Source organism: Neoarius graeffei, chromosome 17 (assembly GCF_027579695.1).
Source record: "Neoarius graeffei isolate fNeoGra1 chromosome 17, fNeoGra1.pri, whole genome shotgun sequence".
NCBI lineage: Eukaryota > Metazoa > Chordata > Actinopteri > Siluriformes > Ariidae > Neoarius > Neoarius graeffei.
In genome coordinates, this window is record NC_083585.1 from 44,188,442 (window position 1) to 44,194,994 (window position 6,553).

The following is a 6,553-nucleotide window of genomic DNA, read 5'->3' on the forward strand; positions in this document are numbered from 1 at the left end:
GATGGAAAAAGCCCGTCTTGATGCAACACTCATCGCCTTAGAAAGGGAGAGAGAGGCAGAAGCCGCCATGGCTGAAGCAGCAGTAATGGAGGCTGCAGCCGTAGACTTTGAAGTTGAGTGCCGCAGTCGTGGACCAGAGTTACCGCCCAGGCAAAGTGCAGAACAGCGTACTGAGGAATATGTAGAAAGACACAGCCATCTCAGTGGCAGCTCACATTCACTCGAAGATTTACACTCATGTGAGGAGCAAATACCCCTCAATCCCAGTGCTTATGTATCTGTATGTGGAGATAAGGAAGGTGAACTCCCAACTCCTGATCACCATCAGCAATGTGACCATTTCGCAGATGGTAACCCCCATGTGGGTGATGTTCGTGCGAATACACAAATGTGTACTGAGCCGATGAGTACCCAGCCGCATGCAGGCTTACCTGCTCACACACCCCGGCGTGCTGAACAAAGCGCGCTCAGGTCAGGCTTACCTGCTCACACATCCAGGTGCGCTGACCACAGTCCACTTAGGTCAGGCTTACCTGCTCACACCTCCAGGCGTGCTGACCACAGCACACTCAGGTCAGGCTTACCTGCTCACACATCCAGGAACGCTGACCACAGTCCACTCAGGTCAGGCTTACCTGCTCACACGTCTGGGCATGCTCACCACAGCCCACTCAGGTCGGGCTTACCTGCTCATACATGCAGACACGCTGACTACAGCCATTTCAGGCCAGGCATACCAGTTTACACACACAGGCACAACGACCACAGCCCCACCACATCCAGGGCTGCACACTGTCCCAGCGACACAGCCACATCTGACTTAGCGAGGTACCTACCACGAAGTCAGCTAGTGTCATCAGGACTAACCAGGTTTGATGATAAGCCAGGAAATTACTTATCCTGGAAGAGCTCATTCCTGAACACCATTGACAGCCTAGATCTTACAGCAGGAGAAGAGATGGATTTATTAATAAGATGGCTAGGCCCAGAATCTGCAGCACATGCAAGGCGTATTAGATCAGTGAATGTGAGAGATCAAGCAGCAGGCTTATGGCTTGTATGGGAGAGACTAGAGGAGATGTATGGCTCACCTGAAGCTATAGAGGGCGCTCTCTTCACTAAACTCGATCAATTCCCCAAAATATCAAACAAGGACGACCTCCTGTGGGCTCACCACCCACAGAGGTAGCAGTAGGGGTTTGGTGCAGTGTGGATTGGGTGGCAGTCGAAGGCAGGGGCCTCGACGACCTGATCCCCGGACACAGCGGCTGGCTGTTGGGACATGGAATGTCACTTCGCTGGGGGGGAAGGAGCCTGAGCTTGTGCGGGAGGTTGAGAGGTACCGGCTAGAGATAGTCGGGCTCACCTCCATGCACAGCTTGGGCTCTGGAACCCAGCTCCTCGAGAGGGGCTGGACTTTCCACTTCTCTGGAGTCACCCGTGGTGAGCGGCGGCGGGCTGGTGTGGGCTTCCTTATAGCTCCCCAGCTCAGCCGCCATGTGTTGGAGTTTACCCCAGTGAACGAGAGGGTCGCCTCTCTGCGCCTTCGGATTGGGGAGAGGGCTCTTGCTGTTGTTTGTGCCTACGGGCCAAATAGCAGTATAGAGTATCCGGCCTTCTTGGAGTCCCTGGGAGAGGTACTGAGGGGTGCTCAGACTGGGGACTCCATTGTGCTACTGGGGGACTTCAATACTCACGTGGGCGATGACAGTGACACCTGGAGGGGCGTGGTTGGGAGGAACGGCCTCCCCGATCTGAACCCGAGTGGTGTTTTGTTATTGGACTTCTGTGCTAGTCACAGTTTGTCCATAACGAACACCATGTTCGAGCATAGGGGTGTCCATAAGTGCACGTGGCACCAGGACACCTTAGGTCGGCGGTCGATGATCGACTTTGTAGTCGTGTTATCTGATCTTCGACCCTATGTCTTGGACACTCGGGTGAAGAGAGGGGCTGAGTTGTCAACTGATCACCACCTGGTGGTGAGTTGGATCCGCTGGCGGAGGAGGAAGCTGGACAGACCTGGCAGGCCCAAACGTATGGTGAGGGTCTGCTGGGAACGTCTGGCCGAGCACTCTGTTGGGGAGGTCTTTAACTCCCACCTCCGGGAGAGCTTTTCCCAGCTTCCGAGGGAGGCGGGGGACATTGAGTCTGAGTGGACCATGTTCTCTACCTCCATTGTGGACGCAGCTGTTCGGAGCTGTGGCCGCAAGGTCTCCGGTGCCTGTCGTGGCGGCAATCCCCGAACCCGGTGGTGGACACCGGAAGTAAGGGATGCCGTCAAGCTGAAGAAGGAGTCCTATCGGGCCATGTTGACCTCCGGGACTCCTGAGGCAGCCGACGGGTATCGGCAGGCCAGGCGTGCTGCAGCTCGGGCAGTTGCGGAGGCAAAAACTCGGAACTGGGAGGAGTTCGGGGAGGCCATGGAGAAGGACTATCGGTCGGCCTCGAAGAAATTCTGGCAAACCGTCCGGCGCCTCAGGAGGGGGAAGCAGTACTCTGCCAACACTGTTTACAGTGCGGGTGGGGAGCTGTTGACCTCGACTGGGGACATTGTCGGGCGGTGGAAGGAATACTTTGAGGATCTCCTCAATCCCACCGTCATGTCTTCCACTGAGGAGACTGAGGCTGATGACTCAGAGGTGGACTCGTCCATTACCCAAGCCGAAGTCACTGAGGTGGTTTGCAAGCTCCTCGGTGGCAAGGCACCGGGGGTGGATGAGATCCGCCCTGAGTATCTCAAGTCTCTGGATGTTGTGGGGCTGTCTTGGTTGACACGCCTCTGCAACATCGCGTGGCGGTCGGGGACAGTGCCTCTGGAGTGGCAGACTGGGGTGGTGGTCCCTCTTTTTAAGAAAGGGGACCGGAGAGTGTGCTCCAATTATAGGGGAATCACACTTCTCAGCCTCCCAGGGAAAGTTTACTCCAGGGTACTGGAGAGGAGAATTCGACCAATAGTCGAACCTCGGATCCAGGAGGAACAATGCGGTTTTCGTCCTGGTCGCGGAACACTGGACCAGCTCTATACCCTTCATAGGGTGCTCGAGGGTTCATGGGAGTTTGCCCAACCAGTCCACATGTGCTTTGTGGATCTGAAGAAGGCATTCGACCGTGTCCCCCGTGGTATTCTGTGGGGGGTGCTTCGGGAATATGGGGTTCGGGGCTCTTTGCTAAGGGCTGTCCGGTCCCTGTACAAATGGAGCAGGAGTCTGGTTCACATTGCCGGCAGTAAGTCAGACCTGTTCCCAGTGCATGTGGGACTCCGTCAGGGCTGCCCTTTGTCACCGGTTCTGTTCATAATTTTTATGGACAGAATTTCTAGGCGCAGCCAGGGGCCGGAAGGAATCCTGTTTGGGAACCACAGGATTTCATCTCTGCTTTTTGCGGATGATGTTGTCCTGTTGGCTTCTTCAAACCAGGACCTTCAGCATGCACTGGGGCAGTTTGCAGTCAAGTGTGAAGCGGCTGGGATGAGAATCAGCACCTCCAAGTCCGAGGCCATGGTTCTCGACCGGAAAAGGGTGGCTTGCCCTCTCCAGGTTGGTGGAGAAGTCCTGCCTCAAGTGGAGGAGTTTAAGTATCTCGGGATCTTGTTCACGAGTGAGGGAAGGATGGAGCGTGAGATCGACAGGCGGATCGGTGCAGCCTCCGCAGTGATGCGGTCGCTTTACCGGTCCGTCGTGGTGAAGAAGGAGCTGAGCCAAAAGGCGAAGCTCTCAATTTACCGGTCGATCTACGTTCCGACTCTCACCTATGGTCATGAGCTTTGGGTAATGACAGAAAGAACAATATCGCGGATACAAGCGGCTGAAATGAGTTTCCTTCGCAGGGTGGCTGGGCGCTCCCTTAGAGATAGGGTGAGAAGCACAGTCACTCGGGAGGAGCTCGGAGTAGAGCCGCTGCTCCTCCACATCGAGAGGAACCAGCTGAGGTGGCTCGGGCATCTTTTTCGGATGCCTCCTGGACGCCTCCCTGGGGAGGTGTTCCAGGCATGTCCCCCCGGGAGGAGGCCCCGGGGAAGACCCAGGACACGCTGGAGGGACTATGTCTCTCGGCTGGCCTGGGAACGCCTCGGTGTTCTTCCCAAGGAGCTGGCCGAGGTGTCTGAGGAAAGGGAAGTTTGGGCTTCCATGCTTAGACTGCTGCCTCCGCGACCCGGTCCTGGATAAGCAGAAGAAGACGAGACGAGACGAGACGATCAAACAAGGAGCATCATAAACTTAGGGAGCTGTCTGATTTGCTGTTAGAGATTCATTCTGCAAAACGTGAAGGATACTTACCTGGCCTATCCTATCTCGACACAGCAAGGGGCATAAACCCAATAGTGGAGAAACTGCCATACACGCTCCAGGACAAGTGGGTAATGGAAGGCTCCCGATACAAACAAGAATTCAGGGTCCCTTATCCTCCATTTGAATTCTTTTTATAGTTTGTACACAGGCAAGCAAAGGCACACAACGACCCAAGCTTTAGTCTTCCTCTCTTAAGTACAGCAGTCAGGAAAGATAAGTTCAGTGAAAGCAGCCGAAGGACAGTTTCTGTGCATAAAACTGACGTTGCACACTCCGACTCCGCATCCACTGCCGAAGACCCAGAGAAGCCATGCCCTGTGCATCAAAAACCACACTCCCTGCAAGTGTGCCGCGGCTTCAGGGAAAAGCTAATGGATGAACGAAAGAGAATACTAAAGGAGAATAACATATGTTTTAAATGCTGCGCGTCAAATAAGCATGTAGTCCAAGACTGTGAGGCAGCCATCAAATGTGCTGAGTGTGACAGCTATAGACACCCAACAGCGCTGCACCCAGGCCCAGCTCCATGGGTCTCCAAGACCTCTCCACCCCCATCAGAGAATGGCGGGGAGAGCGATGAAGCATCAGAAACTGCTGTGGTTTCCAAATGCACGGAGGTATGTGGGGAAGGCTTCAATGGCAAATCATGCTCCAAGATATCCCATACGAAAAAGAACAGTAAAGAACTTATAAGAATTTACCACTGTCTTAGTAGTAAATCCTTATAAATATAAGGATAAATCCTTATAAGGATTTATAAATAAATATATATGCCATGTATGATTTACTCCTGAAAGTGGCCCATTTTGCGTTTTCCTCATACAAATTTTTTATGAAAATCTAGTATGTATGAAGTGAACATTGTGCATGGTTTTTACAGATAATGTGTATGATGAATTACACCGTCTTCATGTAATGTTTGTAGTTTTAAATTATATTTTACAGTTTAAAATGTGGGCGGCACGGTGGTGTAGTGGTTAGCGCTGTCGCCTCACAGCAAGAAGGTCCTGGGTTCGAGCCCTGGGGCCGGCGAGGGCCTTTCTGTGTGGAGTTTGCATGTTCTCCCCGTGTCCGCGTGGGTTTCCTCCGGGTGCTCCGGTTTCCCCCACAGTCCAAAGACATGCAGGTTAGGTTAACTGGTGACTCTAAATTGACCGTAGGTGTGAATGTGAGTGTGAATGGTTGTCTGTGTCTATGTGTCAGCCCTGTGATGACCTGGCGACTTGTCCAGGGTGTACCCCGCCTTTCGCCCGTAGTCAGCTGGGATAGGCTCCAGCTTGCCTGCGACCCTGTAGAAGGATAAAGCGGCTAGAGATAATGAGATGAGATGAGTTTAAAATGTACATGCCTTTTATATGTAAATCCAACACAAACATATGTGGATTTACATATAAAAGGCATATACATTTTAAACTGTAAAATATAATTTAAAACTACAAACATTACATGAAGCATACAAAGACGGTGTAATTCATCATACACATTATCTGTAAAAACCATGCACAATGTTCACTTCATACATACTAGATTTTCATAAAAAATTTGTATGAGGAAAATGCAAAATGGGCCACTTTCAGGAGTAAATCATACATGGCATATATATTTATTTATAAATCCTTATAAGGATTTATCCTTATATTTATAAGGATTTACTACTAAGACAGTGGTAAACTCTTATAAGTTCTTTACTGTTCTTTTTCGTATGGGTATGTCTTGTGACAGTCTACCTGGCAGACCGCCGCAACCAGGGCAAAAGGATGTACGCCATGCTGGATGACCAAAGCAATAGGTCGCTGGCACGCTCAGAGTTTTTTGATATCTTCCATGTAGGCGGGCCCACATACTCTTACACTCTAAAAACCTGCTCTGGTGTTGGTGACACGTCCGGCCGCCGAGCTACAGGCTTCGTCATCGAACCTGCAGATGGTGACATCAGCCTAACGCTGCCCACACTCCTGGAGTGTAACATGATTCCCAACAACAGAGACGAAATCCCCACTCAAGCCGCCGCGCACAGCCACCCTCACCTCAGAGCTATAGCCAATGAAATACCAGAAGTGGACATGAATGCTGAGATCCTGCTGCTTCTGGGCAGGGACATGCTGAGAGCGCACAAGGTGCGTAAACAGATCAACGGACCACATGACGCACCCTACGCACAGAGGCTGGACTTAGGATGGGTCATAGTTGGCGATGTGTGCCTGGGCAGCACACATCGGCCTCCCGAAGTCACCAGCATGAAAACATACATCCTTGAAAAT